General features: G+C 43.6%; 1 pseudogene across 1 annotated transcript; it reads right to left on the bottom strand.

Moving 5' to 3' along the window:
* Positions 1 to 12,734: 12,734 nt before the first annotated feature.
* On the bottom strand, positions 12,735 to 15,178 carry LOC308439821 (elongation factor 1-gamma-like; annotated as a pseudogene). The gene is made up of 2 exons: positions 15,109 to 15,178; positions 12,735 to 14,028 (listed from the first exon to the last, which is right to left on the bottom strand). The product of its transcript is annotated as an elongation factor 1-gamma-like (transcript).
* Between the last annotated feature and the right edge of the window lie 2,810 nt (positions 15,179 to 17,988).

The raw sequence follows: 17,988 nt of genomic DNA, 5'->3' as shown, positions 1-17,988 counted from the left end.
TGCAGTTTTAAAACGACACGGACCGATCTGCTGCTTCAAATCATTGAGGCATGGTTAATGCAATCAGTTTTTTTAATAGTACATTCTTTTTTACATTTCCAGTCTCCCCTCCACTATTCTCCCCAACCTAGCCCCTCCCCTTTGCCTCTAAGAGGGTGCTCCCCACCCACCCACCCTTACCACCCTCTAGCAGCCCCATTCTCTGGGATATCAAGGCTCCACAGGACCAAGCACTTGCCTTCCCACTGATACCAGATGAAGCAGTCTTCTGCTCCGTATGCAGCAGGAGTCAGGGACTGGCCCCATGTATACTCTGTGGCTGGTGGTTTAGTCCCTGGGAGCTCTGAAGGGTTCGGATAATTGATATTGTTGTCCTTCTTATAGGGTTGCAATCCCCTTCAGCTCATTCATTCCTTCCCCTACCTCTCCCATTGGGGTCCCTGGGCTCAGTCCAATGGTTGGCTGAGTATTGGCATCTGTCTTAGGTGCTAGCAGAGCCTCTCAGAAGACAGCAATACCAGGCTCCTATCTGCAAGCACAGCCTGGCATCAACAATAGTATCAGAGTTTACTATCTGAAGATGGAATGGATCAGAGGGTGGGGCAGTCCCTGGATAGCCTTTCCTTCAGCCTCTGCTCCATTTTTGTCCCTGCCTTTCCTTTAGACAAGGACAAGGACAATTAGACAAGGACAATTCTGGGTTAATTTTTTTTTAGATGGGTGGGTAGCCCCATCTCTCCACTGGGAGCCATGCCTATCTACTAGAGGAGGTCTCTCCAGGTTCTATCTCCCTGCTGTTGGGTAATTCGGCTAATGTCAATCTCAGTGGGTTCTGGGAGACTCTCAAATCCCTGGCATTTTCTGGTGGTTCCCCAAGTTCCCCACCCCTTATTTCTTTCTATTCATTCTCCTGGCCCTCTGGACTTCTGTCTCTTCCCATACCTGGTCCTTCCCGCCCCCCTTTCCTCCCCCTTCTTTCTTCCTTCCAAGTCCCTCCTTCCCACTGCCTTCCATGTGATTATTTTGTTTCCCCTTCTAAGTGGGATTGAAGCATCCACACTTGGGCCTTCCTTCTTGTTAAGCTTCATATGGCCTGTGAGTTGTATTGTGGGTATTTCTGAGCTTTGGGGCTAATATCCGCTTAACATTGAGTACATACCATGTATATCCTTTTGAGTCTGGGTTACCTCACTCAGGATGGTATTTTCTAGTTCCATCCATTTTGACAACCTCATGAACTTCGTAAACTGGAGTTTCTAGTAGCCTGGGATGCAGAAAAAAAAAAATGTGTGATTGCCGCCCTCTGTCGGCCACTGTGGTTATATGCTTTTGTTTTAAAAATCTTTTAGCGTTTCAGAAAGTGTAACATTTCCAAACCTTGGGGGGCTGAGGATAAAGTTTGTAAATGACCTGAAAGAAAGGAGGAAGAGTTGTTCTTTGATGTTCCAATGGTTTTTTCCAGCTCATCCAGCAGCTCTCTGGGTTGGATTTAACTCAGAGTGTGTCAGAGGAATTACCTCCAGGCCCTGGGATGCCTCAGAGGACATGGTTTCAGGATGATGCGCTGCAAAGCCAAGCCCTTGGGTGAGGCAACCTTTCCATGTTGTGTGGTCTAATCTGTTTCCTCGTGATTTTTCTCACTTTGCAGAAGGAATAAGTCTCCTCAGAGGGAGGCCTACCAAGAGATGTTGGGTGAGCTGACCGTTGCCTGTTTGTTGACTTTGCCTTATGAAATGGACATTCCTGAAAGCATACATGATAGATAGCAAAAGAACCCCGGAGAGGAGTGCTTCATTCATTTTAACAGGCACATCTACATGCTCTGTACAGATCTGGGGACATACGATGGCAATAGTCTGCAGTATGGCTCCTCCTAGAATTTAGCTCCCATTAGGTGATATTCCTGTTAACACCAGAAACAACAACAACAACCTTAAAGCAAACAAAAATCCTCTGCAAGCAGAGAAAACATCCAAAGGCACAAGCCCAGGCAAGCTGGGTCTTCTGCATTTCTAGAGCGGGCCACGCGCCACCTGGTGGTTCATCTTGAGCATAGCAGGCCGTGGATACGGGTTGGAATTCTTCCCATTCTTTGATTGGGTTTGCCTCTTTGGGTTTGCCTCTTTGGGTTTCCAAGGGTTTATCAAGTACCTACACGTGTCTGAGTCCCGCCACAGACGGCTGTGGTAGTGACATGGCAGGAGTGGTCTGCAGCAGCAAGGCCCGGGAGTGAAGGGCGTGCGTGACGTCGATGCTAATGATCCCCGCTCTAGCTGGTTTCACTGGCTGCGCGACCTGGGACAAGTTACAGACTTTATTAGAGGCTCACTCTCTCAGTCGGCACTTGTGAATCATAAGGCTACTACTTCCCTCATGGTTTCACGATGACGATTATCCCAAATCACGTACAGCACAGGGGTCAGAGTTATTACTGCTTCTGCCCAGTAGGGCGATGTGATGGTTAAAGGGAATCCCTTGAAACCTGGGGTTTGGGGTCAGAACGTGGCTCTGCTGGTTCCCACTGACGTGCTGCGATCTCCAGATTGGCAGGAAGTAACAGTAAAGAGAAAACCCCGGTGCATAACGCATGACATAGCACAGCTGGTGTGTGCAACCTGGAGAACAGGTTTGCAGGATGCAGCCTTCGGTTTTTTTTTTTTTAATTATTTTAAGATTTATTTATTTTATATATGAGCACACTGTCCCTGTCTTCAGACACACCAGAAAAGGGCATCAGATCCCATTACAGACGGTTGTGCGCCACCGTGTGGTTGCTGGGATTTGAACTCAGGACCTCAGGAAGAGCAGTCAGTGCTTTTAACCATTGAGCCATCTCTCCAGCCTCATAAGTAAATTTTCATAATGGCCCCCTTAAAATCTGCCCCCGCCAACCTGCTACAGCTCAATTGTTTAAAATCTTTAAAATATTTGACCTTACTGGCTTTAAGCACTTTGAAGGTCAAGCCACAGACTAGGACTTTTACTCTCAACAGAGGATCCAGGGTATAAAAGCTCTTTAAGGCCACAGGTAAAACGACTTAGATACGGATTTTATTAGTGGCTAACTGAAGCATTCCATTATTCTGAAAATAGCTGTGATATCCCGGTATAGTGGAGCAGGCCTTTAATCCCAGCACTCAGGAGGTAGAGGAAGGCACATCTCTGTGAGTTCAAAACCAGCATGGTCCAAATTATGAGATCCAGGCTAGCTAGGGCTATACGGTGACACTAAGTCTCAAAAGGAAATTGTGTGTGTGTGTGTGTGTGTGTGTGTGTGTGTGTGTGTGTAACTACTAGGTGTGGCGGACTTGTTGGCTCTCCACCAGCAGAAGCCGTACCGAAGGCTGCATCCTGCAAACCTGTTCTCCGGGTTGCACACACCAGCTGTGCTATGCCATGCGTTATGCACCGGGGTTTTCTCTTTACTGCTATTTCCTGCCAATCTGGAGATCGCAGCAGGTCAGTGGGAACCAGCAGAGCCGCGTTCTGACCCCAAACCCCAGGTTTCAAGGGATTCCCTTTAACCATCACATCGCCCTACTGGGCAGAAGCAGGGATAACTCTGACCCCTGTGCTGTACGTGATTTGGGATAATCGTCATCGTGAAACCATGAGGGAAGTACTAAAGTGCCGACTGAGAGAGTGAGCCTCTAATAAAGTCTGTAACTTGTCCCAGGTCGCGCAGCCAGTGAAAACAGCTAGAGTGGGGATCATTAGTATCGACGTCATGACGTCACGCATGCCCTTCACTCCCGGGCCTATCTGCTGCAGACCACTCCTGCCATGTCACTACCACAGCCGTCTGTGGCGGGACTCAGACACGTGTAGGTACATATGTAGGATTAGAAGGTTGGCTCTTCTGAAATTATTTGGTGGAAGTGCCTAGTTCTACAGTTCCCCACTAGTAACTAACTGTTGAATGGCAAACTCAAACAGGAGACAACAGCGGTGAAACACTAGCCCCAAGATGGGCTGTGCATCCTAGCAGGCTCTGTGCTATAGAGCTGCATTCTCACGGGGCTTGCACACTTGCAGTCTAGGGGAATAACGCTGTTGCTCCTGCACAGCCAGACTGCCATTCCGTGTCAGCCATTTGAACTCAGGCTGTAACCCTCCCTAACGGGCTTTCCCCATATTTTCAAATGAGCACTCCTGCTGTGAGAAGCACCTCTCTGTGTCTTTGTACACATGTGGAGTTATTTTTGGAGACCAGCTACTCAGGGGTGGACCTGCTGTATTGGAAAGTGTGTGTATGTAACGTGGGCAGGTAGCGTCATGCTGTTCCTCAGGGACTAGTCCTGCGTTTACTCTCAGCGGTATGTGCACTTGCTTGTGTTGTCTGCGTTGCTGATGCTTTAAGTTTCTGCCTGTCTGCTGTAGCTGCTTACGTTTCCTTGTTTATAATAGAATAAGAGAAGGCAAATTGACTACTGCAGTTAAATACATAAAGGCATGTGAAATTTATTAGAAAAAGATGCAGTATGTACCTAAACACGGGAGTGCTGGCATGTCAGCAGCTTGAGGCACAACATTTAAGAAAAGCAACGGCATCAGATCGTCTCACAGATAGTTCAGTGCAGTTCTGGGGATCTCGTATCCTCCCGGGACTCTTCAGGCTCCTGCACACATGTGGTGCACACACACATAGCCTATAAATAAAAGAATAATAAATCATTTTAAAGGCTAAATATTAGCCCAGAATTTGTCACATGCCGACAAGATTGTCTTTTCACAATGGTTCACCTGGGATGTGTCACACTCCATGAATGAAGGTGTCAGCTGGCTAGCCAGCTCAAATTCATTGCAGAGGCTACAGTCTCCGTTCCTCAGACAAACTCCAGCCATGTATGTGACTGCTTTATTTTGTGTGAGCACAGTGGTGCTGTCCACACCAGAAGAGGGCATCAGATCCCATTACAGATGGCGGTGAGCCACCATGTGGTTGCTGGGAATTGAACTCAGGACTTTTGGAAGAGCAGCCAGTGCTCTACCCACTGAGCCAACTCTCCAGCCCAAGTAAATAAACCTTTAAAAAAAAAAAAGAAAATTAAATTATTCTTTCCCAATTTCATGTATGTGTACAGCGCATCCTGGTCACATGTGTGTCCTTTTCTTACTCTCCACCTATGCCCGTGAGGGCCCCTGCCACCAAGTCCCTCTCCCACTTTTATATCTTTCTGCTTTGCCTTCAACTTTGCCTGTGTCCCGCTGTTTTCAACCAGGTCTGCCCTCATGGACAGTCCCCGCTGAAGCCCCAGGGATAGCCCCGGGGTCAGGTTTTTTTTTTTTTTTTTTTGCAAAAACTTGTATTTTAGAATCTTCCAACATAAGAAGGCATTTTCATGAAAACACTGACTTTTTAAATCTTTTTCATTGTCATGTTATCAAATCTGATAAAAAATAATCATGTATGAGACCACGAGTCAGAATCAGGCACACAGCAAAGGCATCTGTGTGGCTTTCTCATACTGCCCTGAGCAGGGTTAGCAATCCAGTCACAGAATTCCTCCATTTGCTCTGTTACCACATTGAAGACTTTCAGTCAAACACATAAGATTGCTGAAATGAAGAAATACTTCCAGTATAAACTGGACAGAAATTGTAAATCAAGGATTCAGTCTCAAAGTGTTTTTTTCCCCCCAGCTTCAGAAATAAGAAATTCTGCTAAGTAAAATGAAGTCTTTTTTTTTTTTTTTTTTTTTTTTTTAAGTACACTGTAGCTGTCTTCAGATACACCAGAAGAGGGCATCAGATCTCATTACAGATGGTTGTGAACCACCATGTGGTTGCTGGGATTTGAACTCAGGACCTCTAGAAGAGCAGTCAGTGCTCTCATCCGCTGAGCCCTCTCTCCAGCTCCTGTAAAATGAAGTTTCCACAGTAGTTGGTGCATGGGAAATGCTGTTCAGTCTCTTCTACTCAGACGGTGCTTTCGCTGGATGCCACTGGACAGCATACATTGAACACTTAGATCCTTATGATGGTTTTACCCCTCTCTAGGACTGTCCTCTCAGGTTGCTCTCTCCAGCTTCATCAAATCCAAGAGTCTACCCAATGACAATTAAGTCTACCTGGATCCAGTTCATCCTTTTCCAAGCTCCATCTTGATCCCCCTGCTTCTCCTGTGACTGAGTTCTTATTCTAAGTTAGTGGTTCCCAACCTTCCTAACACTGCCAAAGGTTGAACACAGTGGGACACAGCCTCCTGGTGTATTCTTATCCTCCGTGTGGATCTCTTTCCTTAGAAAAACATCCCCCCACCCTGGGCTGGAATTGTGTCTGGCATATCCCTGACACCCCTCCACACTCAGCACCCTGCTGAATACTGCACCCACTGAAGAAACACACGCTGAAGAGAGAAGTTCTTGTATCCATGTTTGTTGTCATGGGCTCCCGGTTCCCCCCTCCCCTTCACCCCAAGACACTGGTGTGGACTGTGGAACATGAGGCCTGGCAGGGCTGGAATGAGAGGAAGAAAAGTCATAACCTAGGAGGCAGTGGCAATGTGGAAGTGGATGTCACTGTGCCCTCGTTAGGTGTGGAGACAGTTGGGTGGCTTTAATGACCCATGTGGTGGAAACAGCCTAGATTCTTCCCAGGCACCCAGTTCTGGGTTTGGAAGTAGATGCTGCTGCTCAGAGTACAAAGACTGGTCCTTAATGGTCCTCTGTCCTCTAGCCAGGGGAATGGAGAGGTAGCGGGGGGGGGGGGGTCTTCCTCATCCCGAGCCCACAGCAATCAGCTGAGTGAGAAATTCTGTAACTTACATGCCCCTCCCCGACAGCTTTGTAATCACCAGATTTTCTTTAATTTGATACAAACATCTACCACCCCTAGGTGCTCCTAAAATATTCACACATCCATCCAAATGCACACACATTTTGCTCTGAATTAATTGAAAGCACATTAGATTTTACAGCTATAGTACTAAGAGGCCCCTGGTACCCATCATCCTGCATCCTGGAGAAGGACATTTCATGCTAAACTCATTAACGCATCCAGGAAGCCTCAGCATCACAAGATAGGCACCAGGCTCACCGTGAGCTCAGTTTTCTTTTTCCTTTCTGTGAATTTCTTGTTTTATTTTTCCTTTTAATGGAACCCTGTATCGATCCTGCTGTCACACAGCACCATATGCACCACATGCCTTTCTTTTTAAATTGGATAGATTTTATTTACACTTCAAATGCTATTCCCTTTCCCAGTTTCCCTTCCATAAACCTCCTATCCCATTCCCCTTCCCCTGCTTCTATGAGAATGTTCACTCACCCACCTCCCTACCCTGCCATTTCCCTATTCTGGGGCCTTGAACCTTGGCAGGATCAAGGGGTTCTCCTTCCATTGATGCCCAACATAGCCATCTTCTGCTACATGTGCAGCTGAAGCCATGGGTCCCTCCATGTGTTCTCTTTGGATAGTGGTTCAGTCCCTGGGTGCTCTGGTTGGTTGGAATTGTTTTTATGGGGTTGCAACCCCTTCAACTCCCTCAATGCTTTCTCTATCTCCTCCATTAAGAGCCCTGTTCACAATTCAGTGGTTGGCTATGAGCATCAGCCTCTGTATTTGTCATGCTCTGGCAGAGCCTCTCAGGAGACAGCTATATCAGGCTCCTGTCAGCATGTACTTCTTGGCATTAGCAATACTACCTGGGTTTGGTGGCTGTGTATGGGCAGGATCCCCAGGTGGGGCAGTCTCTGGATGGCCTATCCTTCAGTCTCTGCTCCAAACTTTGCCTCTATATTTTCTTCTGGGAATTTTTTTGTTCACCCTTCTAAGAAGGACTGAAGCATCTGTACTTTGGTCTTCCTTCTTCTTGAGCTTCATGTGGTCTGTGAATTATACCTTGGGTAATCCCAGCTTTTGGGCTAATATCCACTTATCAGTGAGTGCATACCATGGGTGGGTTTTTTTTTTTTTTTTTTTTTTTTTTTTTTTTTTGTGATTGGCTAACCTCATTCAGGATGATATTTTCTAGATCCATCTACTTGCCTAAGAATTTCATGTAGTCATTGTTTTTAATAGCTGAGTGGTACTCCATTGTGTAAATGTACCACATTTTCTGTATCCATTCCTCTATTGAAGGATATCTGAGTTATTTCCAGATTCTGGCTATTATAAATAAGGCTGCTATAAATATAGTGGAGCATGTGTCCTTGTTGTATGTTAGAGCATCTTTTGGTTATATGCCCAGGAGTACTATAACTGGGTCCTCAGGTAGTACTATGTCCAATTTTCTGAGAAACCGCCAGACTGATTTTCAGAGTGGTTGTACCAGCTTGCAATCCCACCAACAATGGAGGAGTGTTTCTCTTTCTCCACATCCTCACCAGCATCTGCTGTCACCTGAGTTTTTGATCTTAGCCATTCTGACTGGTATGAGGTAGACTCTCAGGGTTGTTTTGATTTGCATTTCCTGGATGACTAAGGATGTTGAACATTTCTTTAGGTGCTTATCAGCCATTCAATATTCCTAAATTGCGAAGTCTTTGTTTAGCTCTATACCCCATTTTAAAATAGGGTTATTTGATTCTCTGGAGTCTAACTTCTTGAGTTCTTTGTCTGTATATATTGGATATTAGCCCTCTATCAGATGTAGGACTGGCAAAGATTTTGTCAATTTTGTTGGTTGCCCTTTTCTTCTAATGACTGTGTCCTTTGCCTTATAGAAGTTTTGCAGTTTCATGAGGCCCCATTTGTTAATTCTTGATCTTAGAGCATAAGCCATTGGTGTTCTGTTCAGGAAAATTTCCCCAGTACTTATGTGTTCATGACTCTTTCCCATTTCTCCTCTATTAGTTTAGTGTATCTGGTTTTATGTGGAGGTCCTTGATCCAGTTGAACTTGAGCGTTGTACAGGGTTATAAGAATGGATCAATTTGCATTCTTCTCCATGCTGACCACCAGTTGGACCAGCACCATTTGTTGAAAATGCTGTCTTTTCCCCACTGTATGGTTTTAGTTCCTTTGTCATAGATCAAAAAGTGACCATAGGTGTGTGGGTTCATTTCTGGATCTTCAATTCTATTTCATTGATCTACCTTCCTGTCTCTGTACCAATACCATGCAGTTTTTATCATGATTGATCTGTAATACAGCTTAGGATCAAGAATGGTGATTTCCCCCAGAAGTTCTTTTATTGTTGACAATAGTTTTCACTATCCTAGGTTTTTTGTTATTTCAAATAAATTTGCAAATTTCTCTTCCTAACCCTATGAAGAACTGAGTTGGAATTTTGATGGGGATTGCATTGAATCTGTAGATTGCTTTTGGCAAGATGGCCATTTTTACTATATTAATCCTACCAATCCATGAGCATGGGAAATCTTTCCATCTTCCGAGACCTTCATAAATTTTTTTCTCCCTTCGGAGACTTGAAGTTCTTGTCATACAGATCTTTCACTTGCTTGGTTAGGATCACACCAAGGTATTTTATATTATTTGGGACTATTGTGAAGGGTGTTCTTTCCCTAATTTTCTTCTCAGACTGTTTACCTTTTGAGTAGAGGAAGGCTAGTCACTTGTTTGAGTTAATTTTATAACCAGCCACTTTGCTGAAGTTGTTTATCAGCTGTAGGAGTTCTCTGGTGGGATTTTTGGGGTCACTTAAGTGTACTATCATATCATCTGGAAATCGTGATATTTTGACTTCTTCCTTTTCAATATGTATGTGACCTTCTTTTGTTGTCTAATTGTTCTGGCTAGGACTTCGATTACTATATTAGGTAAGGGGAGAGTGGGCATCCTTGTCTTGTCCCTGATTTTAGTGGGATTGCTTCAAGTTTCTCTCCATTAAGTTTGATGTTGGCTACTGGTTTACTGTATATTGCTTTTACTATGTTTAAGTATGGGCCTTAAATTTCTAATCTTTCCAAGACTTTTAACATAAAGGGCTGTTGAATTTTGTCAAATGCTTTCTCAGTATCTAATGAGATAGATGATCACGTGTTTTTTTTCCTTTGAGTTTGTTTTTATAGTTGTTTATGTTGATGGATTTCCATACATTGAACCATCCCTGCATCTCTAGGACGAAGCCTACTTGATCATGATGGATGATCATTTTAATGTATTCTTGAATTCAGTTTGTGATATTTTTGCATCTATTTTAATAAGGGAAATTTTTATGAAGTTCTCTTTCTTTGTAGGGCCTTTGCATGGTTTTTGTATAAGCATAATTGTGGCTTTATAGAAGTATTTGGGCAATGTTCCTTCTGTTTCTGTTTTGTGGAATAGTTTGGTCTTCTCTGAAGGTCTGATAGAATTCTGTACTAAACCCATCTGGTCCTGAGCTTATTTTTGGTTGGGAGACTTTTGATTACAGCTTCCATTTCTTTAGGGGTTATGGGACTGTTTAGATGGTTTATCTGATCCCAATTTAACTTTGGTACCTGGTCTCTGTCTAGAAAATTCATCCAGATTTTCCAGTTTTGTTGAATATAGGCTTTTGTAGTATGATCTGATGATTTTTAAATTTTCTCAGTTTCTGTTGTTATGTCTCTCTTTTCATTTCTGATTTGGTTAATTTGGATACTATCTCTGTGCTTTCTGGTTAGTATGGCTAAGGGTTTATTTATCTTGTTGATTTTCCCAAAGAACCAACTCCTGGTTTTGTTGATTCTTTGTATAGTTATTTTTGTTTCTATTTGGTTGATTTCAGCACTGATTTTGATTGTTTCCTGCCATCTACTCTTCTTGGGTACATTTGCTTCTTTTTGTTTTAGAGCTTTCAGGTGTGCTGTCAAGCTGCCTGTGTATGCTATCTCCAGGTTTTTTTTTGGAGGCATTCAGAGCTATAATTTTTTCTCTTAGCACTGCTTTTATTGTGTCCCATAAGTTTGGGTGTGTTTTGCCTTCATTTTCATTAAATTCTTAAAAATCTTTTATTTCTTACTTTATTTCTTCCTTGACAAAGTTGTCATCCAGTAGAACATTTTTCAGCTTCCATGTGGATGTGGGCTTTCTGTCGTTTTTGTTGTTATTGAAAATCAGCCTTAGTCCATGGTGATTTGATAGGATGCATGGGATTATTTTGATGTCTTTTTATCTGTTGAGGCCTGTTTTGTGACCGATTATATGGTCAGTTTTGGAGAAGATACCATGAGTTCCTGTGAAGAAGGTATATTCTTTTGTTTTAGATGAAATGTTCTATAGATATCTGTTAAATCCATTTGGTCCATAACTTCTGTTAGTTTCACTGTGTCTCTGTTCAGTTTCTGTTTCCATGATCTGTCCATTGATGAGAGGAGGTATTGAAGTCTCCCACTATTATTGTGTGAGGTGTAATGTGTTCTTTTACCTTTAGTAAGGTTTCTTTTATGAATGTAAGTGCCCTTGCATTTGGAACATAGATATTCAGAATTGAGATTTCATTTTTGTGAATTTTTCCTTTGACGAGTATCAAGTTTTCTTCCTTATTTTTTGATAAGTTTTAGCTGGAAGTTGATTTTATTCAATATTAGAATGGCTACTCCAGCTTGTTTCTTGGGACCATTTGCTTGGAAAATTGTTTTCCAACCTTTTATTCTAAAGTAGTGTCTATCTTTGTCACTGAGGTGTGTTTTCTCTTTACAGCAAAATGTTGGGTCCTCCTTATGTATCCAGTCTATTAGTCTATCTCTTTTTATTGGGGAACTGAGTCTATTGATATTGAGAGATATTAGGGACTAATGATTGTTGTTTCCTGTTATTTTTGTTGTTAGAGGTGGAATTATGTTTGTGTGGCTGTCTTTTATTGGGTTAGTTGAAAGAAGATTACTTTCTTGCCTTTTCTAGGGTACAGTTTCCATCCTTGTGTTGGAGTTTTTCATTATCCTTTGTATCCTTTGATGGATTTATTGAAAGATATTGTGTAAATTTTGTTTTGTCATGGAATATCTTGGTTTCTCCATCTATGTTAATTGAGAGTTTTGCTGGATATAATAGCCTGAGCTGGCATTTGTGTTCTCTTAGGATCTTTATGACATCTACCCAGTATCTTCTAGCTTTCATAGTCTCTGTTAAATCTGGTATGATTCTGGTAGGCCTGCCTTTATAGGTTACTTGACCCTTTTCCCTTACTGCTTTTAATAGTCTTTCTTTGTTTTGTGTATTTGGTGTTCTGATTATTATGTGACATAAGGAATTTCTTTTCTGGTCCAATTTGGAATTCTGCAGGCTTCTGGTATGTTTATGAGCATATCTTTCATTAAATTAGGGAAGTTTTCTTCTATAATTTTGTTGAAGATATTTACTGACCCTTTAAGTTGGGAATTTTCACTCTCGTCTGTGTCTGTTATCCTCAGGTTTAATCTTTTCACTGTGTCCTGGATTTCCTATATGTTTTGGGTTAGAAGCTTTTTGCATTTTGCATTTTCTTTGATCATTGTGTCAATGTTTTCTATGGTCTCTTCTATTTTGTATTCTTTTGGTGATAACTTCTGGTCTCTTTCCTAGGTCTCCAAGGTTGTCTCCCTTTGTGATTTCTTTATTGTTTCTATTTCCATTTTTAGATCCTGAACAGTTTTGTTCAATTCCTTCATCTGTTTTATTGATTTTTGTGTTTCCCTTTTTAAGGGTGTCTACCTGTTTATCTGTGTTGTCCTGTATTTCTCTAAGGGAGTTATTTATGACCTTCTTTTTTTTTTTTCTTTCAATGTTCAGTTTCCTTTAATGACCTCCATCTCCCTTGAAGGGTAGGTGCAGGCAGCTAGGCGACTGGCAAGAAGTGTTCACTTTAAGATCTTGCATTCATGGATGACTTAGCCCATGTGCTGGAAGGCTCCTTCCCAGGAAGAGTACTTTCAAACCAGGGTCTGGGTCTCCTCGATACCAGGATCTAGTTTCCACCATGTATATGACTCATAGTCCACCTGCCAATCTGGACTTAGTGGAAAGGCAAGCTCTTGGCCTCAGAAGACCTAAACGTCAGAAATGGAGTTGCTGTTGGTGGTTCCAAAGAAGATAACACTAGCAAAGGCATTCTTCCTCAGTTTGTCCAATCGCTGGAGCAATCCAGTGATGAGGCTGCAACTCATGAAGGTCTGGGTGAGCTCTTCAGGGAAGCGGTACTCAGCATACCAACCATCTTTATCAAAGTGTTCCCAAAAATATGGCAGCACCACAGAGAGGGTGTCCTCATTGAGTACTTAACGCTTAAATTCATCCAACACAAAGGTGCTCTTAGGCAGGTGAGTGAAAGGGTCCTTGGCCTTGGCCTCAGCAGCCAATGGCTGTTCACATTCATCCATCTCTACCTCAGGATCTGGTGCAGCTGCCTTTTTTCCTTTTTTCTTTTCTGCTCTTCTTTTGAACTCTTTTCTTTCCTTGGACTTTTTTTTTTTTTTTTTTTTTTTTTTTTTTTTTTGGCTGGCTCTCTGCAAACTTCTTAGCATGAAACTGTGCCATCTTCTCACACAGCTTCACTTCCCCCAAGATGGCCCTAAACTGGGGCTGGTTAATACAGGTAAGGAACCATCGGTTGGTATTGGGGAAGGCTTGGTGAAAAGAAGGCTCTAAGACCTGTTTACAGAGCCACAACAGGGCGCAGACAACAGTGCTATCAGCCAGTGTCACTTGCTCAGCCACCAGAAAAGTCCTTGTCTTCAGGTGTGTGTCTAGAAACCCCAGGATTTCCTTCACCTCCTCTTTTGCATTTTCAGGGGCCTGTTTGTTATGGTGCATAGTGCCCAAGGTGGGGAACACCCAGGTGCTAGCCAGAGGAATGATGTCACTGTCAGCAAAGCTCACCCACTGTACCACCTAAGCGTCTGCCTCTGGTGTACTTCCCCACAGCTCCTTGTTGCTTACATAATAGGCGATGGCATTGCTCTCAAACACACAGAATCCATCATCACCTTCAAATGCTGGAACCTTGCCAGCAGGAAATTTTCAGAGAAATTCAGGGATGCGGTTGCTTTGGACAAAGTGGAAGTGGGGTGGTGCAGAGAGCACTCGGACCTGAGCCCGCTGTACTGAGCAGCAATGAGGGCCTCGGACACCTCCAGTTTTCAGGGTGTTTTGGAATCAACCACCATGGTGATTCCAAAGAGAAAGCTAATTATGACCTTCTTACAGTCCTCTAACATCATCATGAGTTGTGATTTAAAATCAGAATCTTGCTTCTTTTTTGTCTTAATGAGTTTGAGGAGCAATGAAAAGAAAGATGGTTTGTCTCTGCTATCTCCATGGTGACTCTGGTCCTGAGAACCGGAATTGCCTGCTTCCTGGCTCAACCCAAGTTGCTAAGGATTCTATGGCTGGCTTTCTTCTCCCCTCTCAGAGTTATTTTTAAACACAAAACTAGGTTTTCTTCAGAGATGAGTGGACTTCAAGAATAACCTAGCTGAGCTGGAGAGATGACTCAGTGGTTAAGAGCACTGACTGCTCTTCCAGAGGTCCTGAGTTCAAATTCCAGCAACCACATGGTATCTCACAACCATCTGTAATGGGATCTGATGCCCTCTTCTGGTGTGTCTGAAGACAGCTACAGTGTACTTATATATAATAAACAAACAAACAAACAAATAAATAGATCTTAAAAAAAAAAGAATAACCTAGCTAAGGAACCTACCTTACTGGACTACACAGGAGTCCTCAGGGCTGATTTAGAAAGTGTCCCCTCGTAGATTATATTTTAACCACTGTGCTAACTGGGCAGCCTGTAATCTCTTTCCAGGAGGTGAAGGCTGATAAGATTCTTTCTCATTACGTGGTCTTGGGGGCTGGGGAACAAAGGCTGACACACAGCTGCCCCCAGATAATTAGAACAGATTTTTAAGGCATTTGTTGTGATAAACCAACGTGGTAAAAGCAGAAAGTTACTAAGTTAGTATTCTCTCTCTCTCTCTCTCTCTCTCTCTCTCTCTCTCTCTCTCTCTGTGTGTGTGTATGTGTGTGTGTGTGTGTGTAATACTGCACATGTAGAAATCACAACCTTACGTCTCTCCATCCACCTTCTCCGAGGACAGTCCTCTTGATTGCTGCTGCCTGCATCAGCCTGGCTGGCTCATTGAGTTTCTGGGGATTCTGTCTGGCCCCCCAATCTCAGAAGCGACCGTGTCTGGTTTCATGTGGGTTCTGGTGACCCAAATGCAGGTCTTTGCACTTGGGGAGCAAGTGCTTTACCCACTTTACCATCTCCTGGGGAGCCCTGGTGGTTTATTTTGAAATGACAGGCCTTATTGGGGCCCATCAGAGACCCCATGTACCACACTTTCTGTATCCATTCCTCTGCTGAAGGACATCTGGGTTCTTTCCTGCTGAAAGTTCTAATACCATGTAGTACCTTGGCTATATGCTAATACCCATGACTGTTAGGTCATGTACTACCCTGGCTGTGTATTAATGCCCATGGCTGACCTGTTGTACTTGTTGCTACAGCTTCTTAAGCCGGGATTGACACTGTATTTGATTACTGCGACTCAATCTTTTTCTCATCTGGAATCATCCTGTGCGACACAATTTTCTTCTCATTGTTATCTGCATTTTATTTTCCCTGTCATCAGGGATTTTATCTGCTAGTTTTCTCCTCAGCAGTGTGCTTCAGACTTTCACACTCTGATCTGCTTTTTAACAATGCTCTCAAAAAAAAAAAGCAGCTCTGTCCCTCCTAGTCACCAACTCAAGCTTTACCCTCTCAAAGTCACCAGTGTAAAGGCTAAATAGAAGCAAGCCTAGGAATAGGCCACCCATGGAGGACGAGGTCATGTGACTGCTCCAGCTTCACTGCTCTCTTCCATTTTTGTGCAAGAGGCCAGCAGGAGCATCCCTCTGCAATGCCTCTGGTGGTGAGTCAGTTTGCGGAGTTCCTCCTGACATCTCAACTCAAAGGAGACAGAGAGAAAACAGCAGGCGCCACAAAGAGCGGGGCTGCCAGGCACCAAGCATTTCCACACAGGCTGTCTATCGCCCACAGCACTCTCTGGAGGACAGTCACAGCTACACACAGCAGTCACACACTGATTCCTCCTGCATTAATTTCTTTTCTCTTCATCACTGGGCAAATCCCAGATAAAAACAACTTGGAAGAAGGATTTGTTCTCATGGGATTCTATACAAGATTCTACCTGAGACATCCTGGCACCTGATCCTGTAACTGGTTGTCATGGGAAGGAGTTTGTAGCCAGGGAAGGGCAGTGGCTGCCTTGTCCCTAATCCACACCAATAGAGAGGAGTCTATTTCTAAATATTTTCAAATATAAAATGGGAGGTTTAAAGGCAGAAGGTGAACACCTCAGTCCTTCTTAGAAGGAAGAACAAAACACTCATGGGAGGAAATAAAGGGACAAATAGAGGAGCAGGGATTGGAGAAAAGATCATCCAGAGACTGCCTCTCCTGGGGATCCACCCCATATGCAACCACTAAACCCAAGCACTATTGCTGATGTTTACGGGCAGGTACCTGATATGGATGCCTCCAAAGAGGTTCTGCCAGAGCCTTACTGATACAGAGGAGGATGCTTGCAGCTAACCATCAGACTGAACATGGGGAGCTAGAGAAAGAACTGAAAGAACTGAAAGGTTCTGCAACCTCATGGGAAGAACAAAATTATCACCTAACACCCTTCCCCCCAGAGCTCCCAGAGTCTAAAACACCAACCAATGAGTTCACATGGAGAGACCCATGGCTCCAGATGCATATGCAGCAGAGGATAGCATTCTCTGGCGACAATGGGAGGAGAGGCCTTTGGTCTAGTGAAGGCTTGTTTTCCCAGTGTAGGGGAACACCAAGGTCCTAAGGTAAGAGAGGGTGGTTGGGAGAGGGAACACCTTCATGGGGGTAATGGGGGAGAGAGGGAGATGGGGTTGGGGGAAAGGGGATAACATCTGAAATGTAAATACAGAGAATATCCAATAAAAAAGCATTTTGGCCTCCAGCCAGGAAAATGTCCAGACTCTACCATTAAAGTTGAGGTGGTTGGTAGAGAGTGACACTCAGGCAGCAGAGACAGGAGGATCACTGTGAGCGCCAGGCTAGCCCAGGCTACCGGAGGAGAACAAATACACAAAAAGGTATTCTTGCAACTGAATCCCACCTCTTTTGCTTTGTGCCATGTAAGAGGGTGTTACCATGATACTGTGAATTCATATGGAGAAAAGATCTACGCTGGAAGGGATATTAAGAAAGGACTGGGAAGTGGAAGATTATGTGTGTGTGTGTGTGTGTGTATATGTGTGTGTATGTATGTGTATATGTGTGTATGTGTGTGTATGTATGTGTGTGTATGTGTATGTATGTGTGTATGTGTGTGTATATGTATGTGTGTGTATATGTGTGTGTGTATGTATGTGTATATGTGTGTATGTGTGTGAGTATGTGTGTGCATGTATGTGTGTGTATGTATATGTGTGTGTATGTGTGTATGTCTCTGTGTGTATGTGTGTGTGTGTGTCCTCAAAGGCCTGAAGAAGACATTATATCCCCTGGAACTAGAGTTACAGGTGGCTGTGAGCTGTCTGGTGTGGGTGCTGGGACCTGAACTCAGGTTCTCTGAAGCAGCAGTAAGTGCTTCTAACCGCGGAGTTCTCTCTCGAACCCTCAAACTGACTTCAACACTTCACGGTAGGCTCTAGCCTGGCAATGCCGAGTCTCACTATACAGGCAAGTCAAGGACTAAAACACACCAGAGGTTATGTCATGCTCAAATTTGAAAGTGGCCTGAATATGACAGAGTTGTAAAAATGATACGACTTAATCAAACTGCTTTTCCACATCAGGGCTGGGATAGTGCTGAGGGATCACTAAAGCCAAACCAAACCAAAACCAAGTGCTACCTACAACATAACGAATGAAAAACAACTTCATACATATTACGCAATACACACACTGAGACATCACATGGTATCTTAGGTCCCTCTTCTGAAAATGGGAACAGCGTACAACTGATTGCCAGGAAGGTCAAACAAGGCTGAGTATGGCATATGGGCGTCATTCAGCAAGTGGAAGAAGAGAGAAAGAAAGGAGAGGACACTGGGAACATGGCCGCCTAGGTGAAGGGAAGGAGAGAAGAGAGA

Source organism: Micromys minutus (genome assembly GCF_963924665.1).
Source record: "Micromys minutus genome assembly, chromosome: 30".
In the NCBI taxonomy this organism is placed as follows: Eukaryota; Metazoa; Chordata; class Mammalia; order Rodentia; family Muridae; genus Micromys; species Micromys minutus.
The sequence above is the reverse complement of the archived record's forward strand: the minus strand, read 5'-3'. Positions and strand labels throughout refer to the sequence as shown.